This window comes from Manacus candei, unplaced genomic scaffold (genome assembly GCF_025592945.1).
Source record: "Manacus candei isolate 608988 ecotype Guabito, Panama unplaced genomic scaffold, ASM2559294v1 h1tg000015l, whole genome shotgun sequence".
Taxonomy (NCBI): Eukaryota; Metazoa; Chordata; class Aves; order Passeriformes; family Pipridae; genus Manacus; species Manacus candei.
Window position 1 is genome coordinate 6,530,582 of NW_026138063.1, and position 18,754 is coordinate 6,549,335.

Here is an 18,754-nt window from a genome sequence, read left to right on the forward strand (position 1 = left end):
TGCTCAGCAAATATAATTATTTAGAAACTAAGGTTGCTTCCATGTCTCCTTGTTGTTGCTTCCATTGAGTAAAGAGAAAATGAAACCCTCCCTGAGCAGGAGCCCAGGCTACAGACTGAGGGCAATATGTTAACCTACAAGTAGTGTGCTTTTCATAGGGAATCTTGTAGGATTCAGTGTAACCCATGAACTGTAGAAGCAACTGTGGCCACAGCTGGGTTCCACCTGTTCGCCCTCTCTGACGGATGCTCAGGGCTCTTGAACCCCTCAGTTAAATACCAGCTGTACCTCAGTGAGGGAATAGACCACATTTATTTGCAGGTTGCAGGAATTGCCTGACCTGCCAGCCTGCCTGTAGAACTAATCTACCTCAGAGCACCACCCTCGACATCCAGACCACTTCCCCAAAGCCCTCCTGTCACTGCAAATGCACATCTATTGGTCTCCAGCAGAGATTTCCTTCATGGAGCCTGTCTCTCCCTGCTCAGGAGCAGAGAAACACATTTGTTCATGCCAGCCATAGCCTGATGTGCACTTACTGTGTAGCAGAGCTAAATTATGGACTCTGTGCTCATTAGGAGTTATTCCCCCTACACGCTGCAGTCTCATCATCAGATTCATGCAATGAATTGGATCAGGAATCAAATCCAGCTGAAAAATGACCAGAAGATGAAGTCCTCAGCATACTGATTTTAAGCAGGATCCTCTCCCCACCCTATTCACCATCTGAACAGAAAGGACAGCATGGGCTGAGAGCAGCTGAAAAGCCAAAGGTACAGCAGCTAAATGTTTAAGCTCTGCCTCAGCTAAAGTAGCTCCCCAAATATTTTTTCTGTGGCACACTCCCAATAATTAGAGTTGCCTGTAAAAGACAGAAAACTGACACTGGCATAGGTCTTGTATGCTCTTCTATAATATACCCTAGTATTCTGGAGAATTTATTTGGGAATTAAAAATAGAAATGTGTAGAAAAAAAATCAGGTTTCCTATTAATATTTGACAGCTAGTCTGTACAGAGTAAGGTTTTCTTTTTAATGAATGTCACTTTTTTAATATATTACCCTTAAAACTTGCAAATCAGTATGTATCCAATACAATGAGCACTGTTTCTTACTTTATCCCTAATGTTAATCTGATATATCTGATTATGTCTTTTTCAATAATAGAAGAAAATTACTTTGTCAATTATATTGCTTTTCCTATTCTGAAATATTAGAAACTAAAAGGCAAATTCAGGAGAATCCCATTCCAAAAATACAGTGTATACTGTTTTATAAGAAATACTCCTAGACCATGACCATTAAAAACATTCTCTAAAAGAAATTGGGTAGTAATCTGGACCATTTCTGACTGTTTTAAGTGTCTCCTGCTTTTGCCGCATGTTCCTAATCACATAATTTGTGCCTCTCTGAGCTTAGTTCCCATTTTCTTTTCCTATGATTTTCTTTGTAACATATATTAGTTTATTTTTAGCCTTAGTGAAGAAGTTTCTCAGCATCACATTTTCATAATCTCTCTCCTTACAGCTGCTGTATTGCTGGGGAGGTCCTGTTAAAAACTCATCCATAACAGTTCAGTCTCCTCAGTCTCAGACAATTGCTCCATGGATGTAATACTTTGCTTAGAAAATTATAATGTGAATTTCTGGAGAAATATATTTCTTCCTTGAGGTAATTATCAGGAATTTAAGATGGTCTATGACCTCTCTCTCTTATACTTAAAGAGGTTCCAGGCGGAATCACAGATTATTTTGTTGTTGCTGTAGCTATTGTTTGTGCAGTAAAGATGGAACCATCTGTTACTCTGAAAATGTGCCAAATCAGTTGAAAATATTTCATTCAGGTAGTCAGTGAACCACAAGAGCTGATAGTTTAGGAATTCTGGAAGGTTTCAAAAGGGAACACTAAATGCACTTTGCCCAGTTTGGATTAGATTTTATTTAAAGTGGACTCTGAGTAGTTCAGGAAAGAAATAGCTGGACATGAGAGAGATCTTCTCTTTCTGTCTACCTCATTCCCATATAAACTTACTTTAATAAGAGTCAACAGGAACACATCATGTGAACATGACTAGCTCACACTATCCAAAGGATAACTATAAATGATGGCAATGACTTTGGTGTAAACCTGCATATCAGAAATATACAGAATGGTCAAGCCATGTCTGTCTTATAGTTGGTTTATGTCCCTAAGTTATGCTCTTTTGGCACAGATCTGCCCTGATGGCTGTGTCTGGTATGAGTATCCATAGCAAATATCTCACTGCTGGGGACACTGGAGCACAGCAAGTGTAGGGCACCACACACAGCATGAGAAAAGAAGGGGAAGGAAGGACTTGTAGTAGAGATGTGACTTGAGCACTAATGCCTGTCTAGAACCAATCTGTAATTCTAGATGAGATGACAGTTTGCTTGACAATTCTCTGATAAACAGAGCAGCAGCAAATGAACTTAAAAATTTCCAAGGATCACCTGAGCCCTTAACCATCTCTATTTGCAAAGATTTTCTGATTAAATGATTGGCAAATTAATATTAGTTGGTGTCTGAGAGATAATAATTTCTGAAGCATTTTCTATTATGCATATTATAATGATGAAGAAAAGTCTGCATGAATTTATAACTCAGTGGGTTAATTAAACATTACCTCTGGGCATCTGGACATTGAAGAATGTGTCTCTATTCTGAAAGGAACACTTAATCCTCCTCAGCCTGATGGATTTCCTGTGTTATTTACCAATAAAGTTTCGTTTATTTATTGCAAGAATTATTTATTATAAGGATTGTGAAAAAAGCAGTGGCTTAATAAGGTTTATTTTTCTCACTTTTCAAATTGATTGGGATGGTAGATTTAAAATAATGAAAACCTATATTGTAGCATTCTTTTTTTTCTGTAAAAGATTGGAAACAACTGAATAAAAACATGACTGATATTAAGCACTGTCTAAAGAAATATTGAAAAAAGAAATAACGTATTAAACTGCTGTGTGACACCTCCTGAAGCTGTGACAACTGAACACTCACTACAATGTTGTTAAACAGCTAGTCTATCAATACTGCTAGCATTACAATGGAGTACCTTAATTGGATGAAGTTTCTTTCATCCTTTATTTATTATGATTTCAGTCACAATAATAATAATTAAAAAAAAAGATTTGTGGCTCTAATAAAGTACCGCAATTGTCATATTTCTTTCATATATTAGTAATTTGTTAGTTAATATGCATTTGCATTTTCTATATTTTGCTCTTGATAGATGTGACAAACACAAAAAACAGAGAACAAATCAAAATATTTACAACATATCATAATTTCCTTTGCAGCTTAGTTTCATAATTATATAACAATCAAGTTTATGAATCAGTTTGGCACATTTGCAGGTTATGTGGATGTGTGGCTGACATAAATGACCATCTTTTCAAGAGTTTTGATCAGTCACGGTGTTGACCTCCTGTACTCCTAAAGAATATTTAACATATTTTTTCTATACAACAAAGTAAATTTGAGGGTTCCTTTGTCTCATGGGTTTTTAGAGACAAATGACTTTTTGTCCTGGATAGAGAACAACTTAGTTTGCATCAAACCAGGAAATTCTCACTTCAGGCACTGATTCAGCAGATACTGAAGCCTGTCACAACTCAAGAACAGTGTTATCCTCTGCACTTTAAACTACTCCTTTTTAATTTAAAAAATAAAAATCCAGAGCTAGATGTATTTTTACTTTATCTTGTTATCTTTAAATAAGACATTTGGATTTGTATTGTGTGAAAAAATCATCTCAGATATAGATTAGCAGGAAGAAGGCATCAGAAAGGCAAAATGGATTGAATTGATCTCACCGTGCCCTGGGGAGGCACTGCCAAGTGCCTCGTGCTCTCCATGAAGAGCTGCTTTAGCAATGCTTGCCTGGGGATTTGGCAGTGCTATCCTGGGGCTTTTCTCTTTCAGGTGTGGGACCAGCATGTCTTGCACTCTCCCTCAGTCAGTTGGCCTGTCTGTGCTGAATACCCACCTCTTTTCATTATACTACTGCTCTTCCTATGCCAGGAGACCTCCTATTCGTCCAAGATACCCATTACCCAACATAAGGTGGAAAAGGAAAAAAAAGACACGTGCTGTTTATCACACTAAATCTTGAAACAAGTCAAGATGTCCAGGTGCTGATAGCAAGGATGCTGCATGCAGTAGTAAGTATCCTGCAGCTGTAAAATAAAGCAAGCTAAAAGCTTGGTGAATAGCAAATCTCAGGGCATTCTGAATTGTGACCTGTACCAATGTGGTATTGGGCACTATTTTAGGACTGGTGGCTTTAGGAAGTGCTAGTTGGTTGGCAGCAAATTTTTGTAACTTTTCAAGATTCTTGTGACAGGGAGATACCTACAAAAAATACACCATTTATTGCTTGACATCAAAAGAATAAATAAAAGATGAGCAATATATATTTTATGTATAAAGAGAGCCTACTCACAAATACGGAGTCTGTTTCTGGCCTGCAGTGGGGGAAGAACGGGTGAGCACCACCATCTCTGAGATAATGATCCCTGGATAACCCTATGGAAAAGACATACTTGGAGGTGTTTATATAGCCAACCCTTATTGAACATTATTCAGATAACTGCTTTGATTCCATAGGGTTTATTTGTAAACAGTCTGAGCCTTCTGCAGGGTAACTATGACTGAGGGGAGTGGTGCTTTAACCTAAACTTCTGAAAGTCATTACGAGCCTCTTAATAGCAGACAGATTCCGTTCTGACCCACATCAAATTCCAGTTAAATAAGGTTGTCAGTATGATGATTTTCCAGCTGGATGTAGCATACCATTCACCAGCATCAGATAGTTAACAGGCATTTAATTTCTATTCAGTTGCCTAGAACAGTAAATGCTTTAATCAGGCAGGTTTCTTTAGTAAAAAACAGGGATCCCTTCTAAGCTCTAGTAGTATTTATCCTGCATTCCACCACTCTGGAAGTGAGCACTGACTGCCTACATATATGAATTGGACATCTCTATTCATACTAATACAATGAAGATGTACACATGTACAAATCAAAGTAGCTTTTTAACTGAATGGATAATTATGCCACAGGGAAGGAGTTAAGTTCATTTTGTAATTTGTGACAGTTGCACTTACACAAAAGTCAGTCAGTTCTGGAGTAACAGTGAGACCAACCATCACCAACAAAATAATTCTGTTTGTAGAGTGCAAGCAAACACTTAAAGCAGAAATTTAATCAGCCTTTCTTGGTAGACAGATTCTCTTCATATGCCCTGAGAGGTCTTAAAACAAGGTCATTGAAAATCCATGTCCTTGGAGAAGGGGTTCACAGAAAAAGCTTCAGAGCCAACGAGAATGTCTACTGAGGAGGTGCAGCCAGACTCAGTCAGATATTCTGCGGCAATACACGAAGCAGAACCGTGGTACAGAGCCCACGTGGATTTAAGAGGATGTTGCACAGCCACACGCTACACAAATGTTCAAAAAAGACATCCATCTGCCCCCAGCACAGAAGGGAGTGAGTTAGCGGAGCAGCTTCTCCCACATATGCACAAAGGCAAGTAGACACGTACAGAGGGAACAGTGCTGTACTTTCCAAAGAACAGAGGTTGATTAAGCCTTGTTGGAAATGCGGATAAAACAGAAGGAGAAAATAATCTTATGTGCTTTAATTTCTCACTATTTTCTCTTTTTGCCAGAAGCTGAATCAGGGTAATAGCAAGTTTTGCTTTTCTGCTTCTAGAGCAAAATGCTGACTGCCCAAACAGAGGTTTTCAGTCGTTAAGAAGTTCTTGTCCTGCGTTCTAGAACACTTTTAAAAGCCTTTCTTTTGCTACCGGTTACTTGTTTTGAGTTGACCTCTATAGATTTCATAGTTGCAATTTTAAAAATACTATTGAATTAACGTCCTTCGTTTGTACGCACTGTAACTCCCATTTGTATGCATACAATTCACTCAGTCTGTGGTCTATAGCTGGCAAATAACACCACTTAACAGCTGTTAAATAGGGTAATCACCTGTTGTTATCCACAGGTAGCTTTAATTCAAATGCTAATTGCTCTCAGTGCTCTACTTATAAACCTGCCCCAGTGTCAGCTGCTGTCTGTGCGACACCAGATGGATGGGAGCCTCGAAAGGATCACACTGTCCCTCTGCAGGAAAAAGGCCTGAGTTATAAAAAAACCTTGCTACCCTACAGTGCCACGAAAAAAAAAGAAAGATGGCACAAAAATTAAACAGCGAAGGTCTTTCAGAGAGCAAGAATTGCAGGAAAAAAAAAGCAAAGAATGAGGAAAATGAAGAAAAGGACTGGAGACCAGACATTAAATATTTTATGAGCTGGTGTTTCAGCCTATTTACAATCGAAATGAGTTAACATTCACCATTAGTAAACTCAGTGTGACAAAATTCAGAAACAGCTGCTGCAGATGTATGCCAGGGTCAGCCTCAACTGATAGGGAACAAGAGCTAAACTGCTTCAACAGGTCAGGTGTTTGTAAAAATCCCCCTGGGAAAAATAAAATTCCTAGCCTGATACAGGTAAATTCTTATTTTTCCAGAGACTTAATTTTTCACAAAAAAATCACTACATGTTTCTCCTCTTGCTAGAAATGCCTCAAAACTACACTGTACTACTTACTCCTCATAGCAAGAGGCTTCAAATTATTTTTTCCTAAATTATCTCCAATTCACCCAAGCTCTCTGGAGGCTCTGTTTCATGTTGTGCTTAATTTCACCAAACCGCGTGTTGCTGCCAAAAGCGATGGTTTAATTCTGTCTCCTTTCCCCTCTTAACTGTATTGACGTGTTCCTCACCCTTTCCTCATATTAGATTGAGTGATTCGGTGTGTTGCTGGAATATGACTCACTGATCCGATGGGAAAGGAATTTTTTGGAGGAGAGATACACGTGTGAGAGTCCACAGTCAGACGGGATTAATCCTGGTGTGGAACAGTGCCCTGAATTGTCCTGTGTTTCTTGCTGCAGTACAGTGAAGTTCCTGGCTGCACAGCTGTAGTTTTATTTTGGATCCCCCCACTGTAAAAGGGCCATTCATTCCGTAATGCTGTCGGATTTTCACACTGCACTGGAATGACTTCCCTGCTGTGCTCTCTGAAGGGCTGCTTTTTTCTGGGGGAACGAAACCATCCATCAGTTGCCCAATAGCAGAACCTCTCTGCTCAGCTTCTACCCTTTGATCTGTTCAGCTTAGATAATTCTGGGTGCCAGAACTCCAACCCAAACAGCCCCGGGTTCTGGAGGATGAGTGTCTTTCCACTGGGACACAGTGGTGACCTCAGAAAATGACTGTTAATGCAAGGCTACATTTTTCTGCCTCAATTATACATATTTTTCAATTAAAACATATTTTTCAATTAAATAGGAGATAAACATCACAACAGGTGAAACCTGGCTCTGAGAAAGGAATCAAAACCTATAAAAATCACATATTAGATCTCCAACAGGTACAGGCACAGGTTTCAGGTTTGGTTTGAGCTCACTATATTGATTTGAGCTCTGGCCTTGGAGAAAGGAGCTGCTCAAAATTTCAGAACACAAACCTTAGATTAAAAAATGTGTATTAGATATTGCCCTGGTTCTCTGATATCTTGTGCTAATGATGAGGTGAGGGAGGGATGAACACCTATTAAACCTAGATGACTTTATCTCTTGGTGTCCTGCTTTAGGGTCTTAATTGAACTGAACAGCCAGTAGTAACCACCGCTTGTCTGTGAATGTTCATTTTAGGAAAGTCAATTATTTCAATCATCAAGAGGAAAGAACTGCTTGATTGACAGTTATGACTCGTATTAACACACATTTCACTTTGGTGACTGCTTTTTATTTTGTTTTGCTTGTTTTGCCTACAGGGAGAGAATAAAATGAAATACTTGTAAAAGGATGCAGAGTTTGTGCTTTGATAGACTTTTATAGCCTCTTAATAGAAAGCTGTAAGCAGGCCTGCTTTACCTGTTTGAAAACTACATTATGTCTGATTCTCTTTCAGACTGTGCATAGAAAAATAAAGCTGCAAAATATAGTTGTAAAGTTGCAAATAAAAATAGTCATATGTAAAATTCTATGTTAAATATAAAAATAAATGCAATATTTATTCAATCTTGCATGAAAAAAACTAAATCAAAGAAGCTAAGTAAGTATTTGAATGCTACACTTTCCTTACTTCAGTCATAATCAATCCACATTTACTTTTACTTTCGATCAGGAATAAAAAATCAGTTGGTCAAATCATTTCTTTGTTTTTCACACTGACAGTATGACCAAAAGGGAACAATTCAATCTACTTAAAATGGGCTTTTTTGTCACTTCTCAAAGAAAAAAATGCACATAAATTAATAATTAACCTGTTTTTTCTTCCATCCCAGAGATCATAGGTCAAGATATCATTAAGCACATTTCATTCTGAAACGATGGAATTGCACAATTTACTCTCCTGTCAGGCTCTGCCAAAAGATTAAAGATGGCTTGATGTGAGGATATGCAGCGATGGGAAAACTTAACCCTCTGGGATTGAGCCACAGCTCTTAGTTCCTGAAGTCACAACTCATTTTCTTATGAGTCACAAAAGGCCAATGCTATAATTTGTATCACTGCACAATTCAGGAGTCTTACTCATATCCTTTTTCTCCCACGGTTTAAGTTTAATGACTACTTTTGCTAAGTATATACACTCAGAATAATTCCTTCAGGACCAAAGCTCACCTGAAGAACCCAATCTATTTGAAAGTTTATTGATGGTAATTTTAATTCCAGTAAACTTCATCATGCACAATGTGACATAATAATTAAGCAACTGAGATAATTTTGGGTACCTCCAGACCCATATTTTATTTCCCTAGAAGTAAATAAAGAAGAGGGCACCAACTCTTAACAAAAACTGAGAGAGAGGAAAGACCAGAAAGTTGCTGTTTCAAAGCAGGCTTCTCTCAGATCCTTTCTTTTATGTTACCATTGTGAGAATCACAAATTTGCACCTACCAGGTTCAGTGTAGTCCTGGAAAGACCTGTGGAGTGCAGAGCACAGGGAAGAGATGTCCACCTCAGCTCAGACAGTGCTGATCCTCTGTGGCAAGGAGGTCATGGAGACAGATGTTGGGTCTTGTCAAGCTGTTACTTCTTTTCCATTTACCTGTATATTTGCAGAGTGCCTATATGAAGTTGAAAGATGAATTAAATACATACATAGGCAGGTAAAACTTTTGAAAGCTCTATACTGATATTCCCTGACACAAGTAGGCTGATAGAAGCTGTTTGTTACAAATGACTGTCAGGAGTAGGTAGGTCTAAACTTCTATAGATCTCCTGCTAACAGGCTAGAAACTGTCTCTGCTTTAAAAGACCACTCTTCCCTAGCTCTCTGCTTCACAGCTTTTGCTGAAAACAGAGTTGTATAAAATCCTGTATTTTTTGTCAAGAGATAAAAATCTAGCAATAACTTTTCCTCATATAACAGCTCCTGGAATAGAGGCAAGCCCCTCTTACTCAAGACGGTACCTAATTTTCCAGGTAGCCTTTAATATTGATGTTCACAGGTCCTTAGTCTCCTTTAACAAGCAATAATGAATTACAACAGTGATCTGTGCCACAGGCAAGCATGTATGTGCAAACCATCCCAGGAATCACACACAGGATGCAACAGTGTCCAACACATAGAGCTCTTGCCTCTCTCTCTCTCTTGCACTGCAGCAGCGTGTGCAGCTACAATCTGAATCAGAACCAGGTGCTAAATTTGGATTAAATTGATTCAGTTATTAAACCTTGGCAGCACTTTCCAAAGCCTGGAGTCATTACCCTAAACACTCTTTGCAATCATGTTTTAAAGTAAAACTTCAAAACCATCACACATCAAAGAGTGAACTATGTTTGCAGGTTGGAATAAACCGGGGAGAGGAGGATTCCTTTTTTTTTTAGATGACAGACTTAAACTACTATTAATCTGCAAGCATGAACAAACACTTCTAGTCCCTGAATCAACTGAGGACTTATTAACTGTCAGAGTATCAACAGGCATACCTGATACACTTTACTGAGGGCAATTGCTGATAAGTGCTCATGCAATAAGACGTTCAAGGAGACAGGTGAATCTGGGCATGTCTGTCAAATATCCTGGCAAATGAAATATTAAAGAAATCAATCACATTTTAATCTACAGGTACAGAATCTTTGGAGTATAAAAGTAAAAATTGGTTCCCTTCCCTCTGTCTTGTAGAAAGTCGCTTAATTTGTACTATACATGACCGGAGGTTTTGAAAAGTTTTTGTAAAACAAGAAGGTTTTTCCCTTTTTACAAAATTACGTAACTTTTCCAATTCAGATTTCCCCTGAGTTTTTACCTCTTTCAAAACTGTGTGGCTCCACAGACTGAGACAGCATGATGAGTTACCTGGCAGCAGGACACCAGTTTTGTGTGCATTGTTTATAATTTTCTATTCAGATTAGAAGGTTCTTATCAAAAAATATGTAGAAATTACAACCTGGGCATTTAAAATTTAGAGAGTTTTGACCAGTAGGGGATATTCCTTCCAGGATAAAACTATTGGGGTAGAATGAATCTTTTTTGTGCTACAAAAGGGAAGAAAAAAAAAAGCTATATGAACTGCACCTATAAAAATTTTTTACTTAAGAAGAATTATAATTCCAGAGATGTGCTCCAGCAATGCAAGTCTCTCACACCATGTTCCTCCTCTTGTGTGGCAGAGAACTCCATTTCTATTACCACCAGATGGTCAAAATTTATCAGGCTGCATAGACCATCGTGCATAATCTCATTGCCTGTGAAAGCCTGCATCATCAACGCCAACATTTAACACTGTCCATTATCCCACCTGTGTTATGCTCTCCTATCCTTGTAACAGCCCCTTAATTAAATATCTACAAGAATCCATGCAAAAAATCATCTTCTAAATGAAATAATTACTGCCAAAGTTTAGAAATTAAAAAATTTGAAATTTTTTATTAAAAAGTTACCAAATGACTTAAAATGTAAGAGACAGGTTGTAGAGAAATAATATGTTAAGATAAGCTGAAGCATTTTCCCACAATTTTTAAAAGACATCTAGTTGTAATACATTAATTACTATAACTTATTCTAAATTCTGGTATGAATTTAAATTCTGATCCATAGTAATTATGATATTGCAGTTAATTCTGCCATGAATTAATGTGTGGTACTTCTCAATTCATCAAGAGCAAAACTTAATTTCCTTTAAGTAGCATTTCTTTCTATTCCTCAGGAAAAGTTCTGATTCTATTGAAGTTAAAATACTGATGGAAATTAAATTATCCTGTGAATAAAATCAATATTGCATTTCTCTAAGGAGGAATAAGTGCATATTTAACATTAATCACCAGATAAAGACATAAGAGATAAATAAAGTGTGAGTCAAAAATGAGATCTTTTCTCCAGCAATACGGACTTGATTAAATAGGTCAAGAAGTCATGAAAAATAATTATTTCTTCTCTGTTTGTGATAACCACTTTTAAATGGGAATTTGTTGCCTGTTTCCCTTCAGTTACAAAAAAATTAAACACAAGTAATATTTTAATTCTTTCTTTTCTTTTTTGCATTGTGCAGAGGAAAAGCACAGAACAAGGAGACTTTTAATTAATTTTGAAATAAAATCAATGATCTATGGGTAGTCTTGTACTTCTGTTACAAAAGATAATTCTCATGAACTATCACTGGAATAAAGCAGAAACTGTTTGGGTTAGAAGTCAAGGGAAAAAATATAACCCTGATATAAATGCTGTCATAGAAATGTGGTACATTTGTGTTACTGTCTGCCTCCATTAAGCTCTTTGCCACCGATACAATTTGTCAGAGAATTATCAAATTTCATACTCTTCCTTTTACAAAACAATCTGTTAGTACGTCAAGTTACAAACTTACTGTAATAATCTACTTTAATTATTCTCTCTTTCTCTTAGGTACAGTCTGGCTGGTGTGTGAATGATGAATCACACGGGCTTCAGGCTTGCTCATTAGTATTTAATTTAAGGGAAAGGGCTCAAATTAGTTTCTTTTAAGTGAGGGCATATTTGTGGAACGAAGTTCCAAAGCCGTATGTCCTTCACTCTAGGAGATAAAGCAAGGATGTACCACAGTGCCTACCTGCACATATCCATTTATATGTCTAAGATTATACACATTCGGACACCTTAGGCTCTCTGCTTAAATGGAACCAGGGCTCATATTCTGTTGCTTTTCAGTATCCAGTAAAGCAACTTGAAATTCTTGGTGTGAAAAGCTTCTGCATGAAAAAATCTTTGAACTACAATGTAAATTATAAAATTTTTCAATAAGAAGTTTGAAATGAAATCCATTGTTTCAAAATGCTAATTCAAAGTAGACACGCTAGCTTTAAACAACAGGTTCACTCCCATTGCAATTTTATTCTTATATTACCGAGGATTTTTTTTCTATGTCTTTTTAATATCTAAAAATTTTTCTTTGCTTTCTAAGGAAACTAATCTAAATTAGCAATTCCTAAAGTGGAAGGATCTCTGTTTCTAAAGAAGATTGAAATATTTCAATGTTTTCTGCACTGAAACCAGAAGAATTCTGGCCTATATTTTACAGATATCCAAAAAGTCCAGTTGATGTGAGAACAGAACCAAACACACAAACAATATGATATACATGTGTTCAGAAGTAACAGGATAGCATAAAACTGATTACATTTCCAAGGAAGACCTTCCAAAACCTTGAGGAGCAGGATTTGAGTCCCATCTGCAGAAATATTAGTCCTTTTTTTAGCCAGAAATGGGTCTTAAGTTCAGGTCTGAATATCCACATTCTAATTCCATTAAAGGGTACTTTTTTCTCTATTTGGAGTCTTTCAGAACACCAACTGCTAACTGCCCCCACTCTCCAAGAACCCAAAAAGCTTGATTTTACCCTTCCCTAGGGAAAGCTTAAGGATGGACAATAGCACAAAGAACAGGTAATTACTGAACTTGACTGTGTTTTGAGTTTAGTCCTCCTTAAATTGTACGAGTTCCACACTCAGCTGAAAATCGGTTCTCTGAAATGATCTTGCTGCAATAAAAAAGACTAGACAGATATTTAGCTGGTGGAATATTAGAAGAATTATGTCAGTTCACCACCGTAAAGTCCCATCACTGTCATGCAAGTCCTTGACAGATTGCCCTCAGCAGTGTTTAACAAGGAAGCAGTCAGAAATCAATGATTGCACAAAAAAAGTTGGGGCAATTTATGCAATGATAGTGAGAAATGCCATATAATACATGTAAGGGCTATCAGTCATCATTTACCAGAGGCAACAAAAGAGATTGAGTGTAATTGTTTTCATATACAGAAATCACACCAAAATAGAGGCAGCCATTTATATATATACTCAGAATATAAAACTTTAAGGTCACTGGCTTTTCAGTTGTAGCAATCTTCTGTTAAGTCTAAAAGAGGATGTGTAATTGTTTGCTTGGATAAAGTCAACATTTACCATTAAGATTACAAAGAACTACCGCTGTATTTTGGATTAGGCTGTCATGCAAGCGATGTCAAAGCAGGTCTTTTAAAACTCGGATTATCACCTGGATTTATCTGGATTTATCACCCTTGCACAATTAAGATTTAAAAGCCAAATCACAAAAGCCAAGCCAAAGGAGTCAAAGACAGCCCCAAAGGCTTCCGATAGCTAATCCTTCGTGTTGCTCTTGCTCAAATGCCTTGTATCACTTTATGCCTTTCCACATCTGAATGCAGTGAGGAGATTTAACTCAATTGCATACACAGTGAGGATCTGCACTACACAGAGCACAGCCTGCCTGAATACTGCTCCCTTTGTCCCATCCCTTTGTCTGAAGAGGCAGCTCCCTCAGCTGGCGAGAAGAGTTCCAGAGAGCACAACCCATTTCATGCAACTCCACGGTGAAGAGGAAGGAGGCCAGGGGGTTAACATCTGCTATAAATACCACAGGACTTCTTGGCCTGAATTGCAGAATGAGATTGCTTGACGTTTCTACGCTGCACCAGGCCGTCTCACCCTGTGCCTTACTGCACGACACAATGCAGAGCAAAGAGTCGGATATATCAAAGGAATAATGCGCTCGGATTTTCTCACAGCAGAAATACACTGTGGAAGCCTGCACATATGAGAAACAAGTATTCCAAACCACCAGAATCTTAAAGCACACTGAGTTCCAATTCTTATTCAGCTCTTCAGCTGAAGGTCTGAATTGTACACTAAGATAGAGATTTTATTAAGGTATATATATAGATATCATCTAAAGCAACAGACTGCGAAAAAATGCAGCAAAAGATCAATTTTTGATTTGGGTATTGAGGTCATAGCCTGCTCCTATTCCATTAAAGAATGTTTTTTTACTGAGTTCAGTGGAGCAAGGAGAAGACTAACAGTTACTGCTAAATGGATGTTCAACTGGCAGCCTTTGCGGCGCTTTGAACAGTTATTGCAGAGTGGCAGATCGCTGAAAGGCTCTGACCTCCTCCACAAGCAGCTGTCAGCACAGCAAAACTTGAAAGCTTTTTCATATGCCTTTCTCACATATTTGGTAAATGCAGTATAGGAAACCAACCTTAATGTTCCCCATGCACGGATTTTTATTCGGGGTTTTGATCTAAACAGAACAGGAGAGATGCTTACTGAAATAGTTGAAGGCTGGTTTAAACTATTTCCACTAATCACTAATTGTCTATCCATCAGATTTGAAAACAAACAAACAAGCAAACAAAAAAACAAACCCCAAAAACCATGAGGAAGTTACAACAATTAAGTTGGAAGGACAAGGAATAGTAGATAGAACAGATAATCCCTGGAAGTGTTCAAGGACAGGCTGAATGCAGCTCTGAGCAACATGATATAGTGGGTGGCATCCCTGCCCATGACAGGGTGGTTAGAACTAGATTACCTTCAAGGTCCCTTCCAATTCAAGCCTTTCTATGATTCTGGGGTTCTATGATAATGATACTCCTGAAGCGAATATCAGATCAGACAAGATCATCTAGAGCAATACGAAGGTAGTGTGTAACATAAGTTAACTTAAGGTCAGACTTTGGTCTCACATTGATATATGAGTTTAAATAATCTCAGTTGCACATGTTTAGCCTCAGAATTATTGTGAACCAGTGAAAAGCTGAAAAAAACTGTAATTGATAAAGGAGAAGTTAAATTGGACCAAAGTCTACTAATAACATATCACATATGCAGTGTCTACATTATTTTAGTTATAAAAGCATCCTCCTCCACCTAAGGCATTAATTTTTTGTGATATATAATGCTACTTTTTTCCTGTTAGCATGGTGAATTTTTAAAAAAGAGTACATCTAATGGGTGGAACAGAGTAATGTGTACCAAGAGTGTGACAGATGCCAACTGTGCCACCCACCCATTCCGTGATCTCTCACCACCCTTTTACAGTACTTCAGCTGCACTGTCCAGGAAATGAGATGAGAATTCATTTTCAAATCAGTTATAGAGACTCAGATGTGAGGAGAGACAACGTAATGAAAAAATTATATTGTCATGTACAATCAAATTCAGGGATCATTTTAACAGAGTCTACCAGTTCCACAGAATGTCCCCATAAGAGAGTGAGAGGAAAAAATCACAAACTGCAACAGTCTTTAAAAATTCAACAATCTTCTATATAACTATATAAGCATGTATAAACATATATGGTAATTTATACACCATAACACAAGAATTTTCCAAGTCCAAAAGATGTAAATTATTTGTGAATGCACAGATTAGAAGTGGGTGCTTTCTGAAACCAGAGTATTTTATGACATGCTAATCCACCAAATCACTTTAGATATGTCACAAAAGCAAATTTCGCAAATATTCTAGACAGCTTTTCAATTGTGTGAGGTTTGAATGAATTTTAAATACAACCTAAGTCCTCTCATTGGAGCCAATTATATCAGCTACTATTAAATCTTTCATTCCACGGGCTGAAGGAGCAGAAAGGAAGGTTTGTAGGAAGGTAAGTATCTATCAAACTGATCTTTTAATTTTACTAAGAATTCATTGTATCACTACTCTTATGAAAAGATATCCAAAGCAGTAGGTGGACTTCTTCAAAATTATGCAGAGAGAAATAAATTCTGAACAACCATGTTAGCACCAGCAAGTGGTTTGGTTGAATATCTAAAAGGTGGTTTCCCAACCCAGTTTTTCCCTCTTTAATAGTGTCAACCAGCTCATTTTCATCCCATCCCTATTTTCATCTACTCTTACAGAAACAGCCATTAGAATTCCGCAGACAAAATGGACCACTTTCTGTAATTCATCAAAGAGACAAAGACTCTACTTTTAATGTTAAGACCCTTGAGAAATTGCACTGAAAGCATTCCATCATAATTTCTAACAAAAAATTTCTATGAAGTACAGTAAGTAAATATTTAGGGAGCTCAGTAGATAGGACTGCAGTTTCATTGCTTTATATTTCCTAACATGACTCTTTACCAACCTAATTTTCAGCTCAAATTGACTTGTAGAATCTACAAATACTTTATGTTAGTTTACTTTTAAAGATACATTGGTTTTTCCATTTGAGCACATAATAATTGTTCTTGGATTAGAGCAATGTCATGAACTTACTTCAATATTTTCAGAGGGAAGACAGATAACTTTATAAGAATCTCTGAAAAATTAAGACTCTGCTTTAATAAAGGGCTCTGGAGTATGATGTAGCATTTTAATAAGTATTGTATAGAGTAGCATTGTAGCAGCTGAGGAAGAAAATCATTAAGCTGTGAGTCTGTTTGTATGCAGAACTCCTTTTATGTAAGAGTAAAAAAACCCAACAGCAACAATTAAAAACAACTCAGAGCAAACGTTTTGCTGTTTAGTTCTATTACTCTGATGTAACAGAGCTGTGATGTAGGTTTGAAATGAAAAACTTTTAAGTCTGATTCACACCCTGCTCTCCACTGGATTTTCCCAATGCATTTTCCCACCACAACAACTGCAAGTACTCACCACTGTGTGACTATCTTGGGATCTCACGTGCAAAATTTGTCATGACAAAGAGCATCTATCTAATTTACTGCTGTGTAACCAAGAGAAATATGAAGTTAAAACTGCTATGGAACACCAGCATGGGGATACTATAATTTAGCCTAACGTTGCTGTCCATATTTTCACCTTTTACAGAATTTAATTACAGGAAGGAGAAAGAGTGAAGATAAATACTGATCAAAAAAAAAAAATCATAGAAGAACATTTTTCTCCAGGAAAGATCAAAGAAAAAGTAGCAGTATTTGAAGATAATGAAAAAGTTGCAGATACAAATTAGGAGAAAAAACCAACTTTATTCATAACTGTATATGAACAAGTCCAAAAAAGCACAGAAAAATTATTTGAGTGACAGTTCAACTGCTATGAGATGCAACCCTGCAGCTGAAAACAAAGTTTGAATTTTTTATGATTTTTACTTTTTAGTCACAATGAATTAATGAAACTAGTAATGATCTTAAGCTACACAGGAAACTGAATATACTCAGTAAAATTAGAAGCAAGCTTGAAGTGTCCTCTTTGCCTGAGGCCACAGAAATGATGGATGACAGTCTGAGGAATACTCTTTGTGTTCTGGACTACTAAATAAGTAATCTCATTAATCCTCTTGCAGCCTTTGCCTTTTACTTCTGCTGTAGCTATGTTAAACCTGAGAATTTTGGATGTTTTTTACTTGAACCTTCGGTATTTCATAACACCAGTTGGATGCAACGGGAGTTAATTGCAAAGGGTTCGTGCAAGGCTAGTTTGCTACTTCAACAAGCAGTTTTAGTGCACAGTTAGAATGTAACAACATAGTACTTAATGCAAACAAAAACTAAACTATAGAAAATACCCTTGAGATGGAACATTTTAAGTTCTGGGTTGTGCTTTATAATAAAATTCTGAAGACAGAGAATCAAGAGAAAACATCTAGTATGACAGATAAAAGCAGTAACTGGGCAGGGCAAGTGATGGAGTTCAGCTCTTATCCACATTCTGGGAAACCAACACTGGGAAGGCTAAGGCAATTAATACTTCTAGTGAGCACTTTTATTCTGACATTTAATACTTCTAGAGATTAAGAAAGCTCAGTCTCAAAGATCATCAAAGAAAAACCTTGGTTGAACCAGCAGCCAAAATTGTCATCAGTTAAAATTCACTCCTAATCCTGAAATCAGATAGTTTTCCTGCTCAAATAAGCTCACGAGCTACGAATCTTCAAGATAATTTATATTCCAGAGCACGCAGCAAATTTGATAGACACAAGTAACTTTACCAAACCGGTTCAGGCCAAGATGTCAAATGGTTCCTTTTAATTAGGAAGGAGGGAAATACCAACAACACCTTGAAGTACAGTAGAAGTCTCACTGTGAAGATATATTATTGAGAGCTTTTGGCAGCAGCAGTGATGGGCTGCAGAGAAGCCCATAGATTTTTACATTCAAAGTCCCAACTGCCTACCTATACAGTAATCACAGCAGATGGATAATGTGCTGTGTTAGTTTTTTTTAATAAACATGTCGAACATTTAACATCCTGTTCACAGATGTACTATAATAAAAGGTCTTTGCTGTGATTTGAAGTTGTGCTGCCTCAAAAAAACATACAGTTTTTAGAGAAAGAATCCAACTGCTGCACATACCTTAGCCATGGTTCATTTTTGCACCTTACCTATGTAACTCTAGAGGAGGAATTTCAACCCCAAATATGCCAGCCAAGATTTGGGCAGTCAAGGATAAGCCATAATATGATGATAAGAG

At 37.2% G+C, this 18,754-nt stretch overlaps 1 long non-coding RNA gene across 1 annotated transcript in view; it reads right to left on the minus strand.

Annotated features, from left to right (window-relative positions):
- LOC127468517 (uncharacterized) overlaps positions 1–18,754 on the minus strand; it is a 46,895-nt gene that overhangs the window by 17,857 nt on the left and 10,284 nt on the right. The window contains exons 2-4 of the long non-coding RNA XR_007903587.1: positions 10,026–10,118; positions 8,991–9,160; positions 4,465–4,547 (exon numbers count right to left, since the gene is read on the minus strand). This is a non-coding gene — a long non-coding RNA (uncharacterized LOC127468517). The remainder of the gene's footprint in view (positions 1–4,464; positions 4,548–8,990; positions 9,161–10,025; positions 10,119–18,754) is intronic.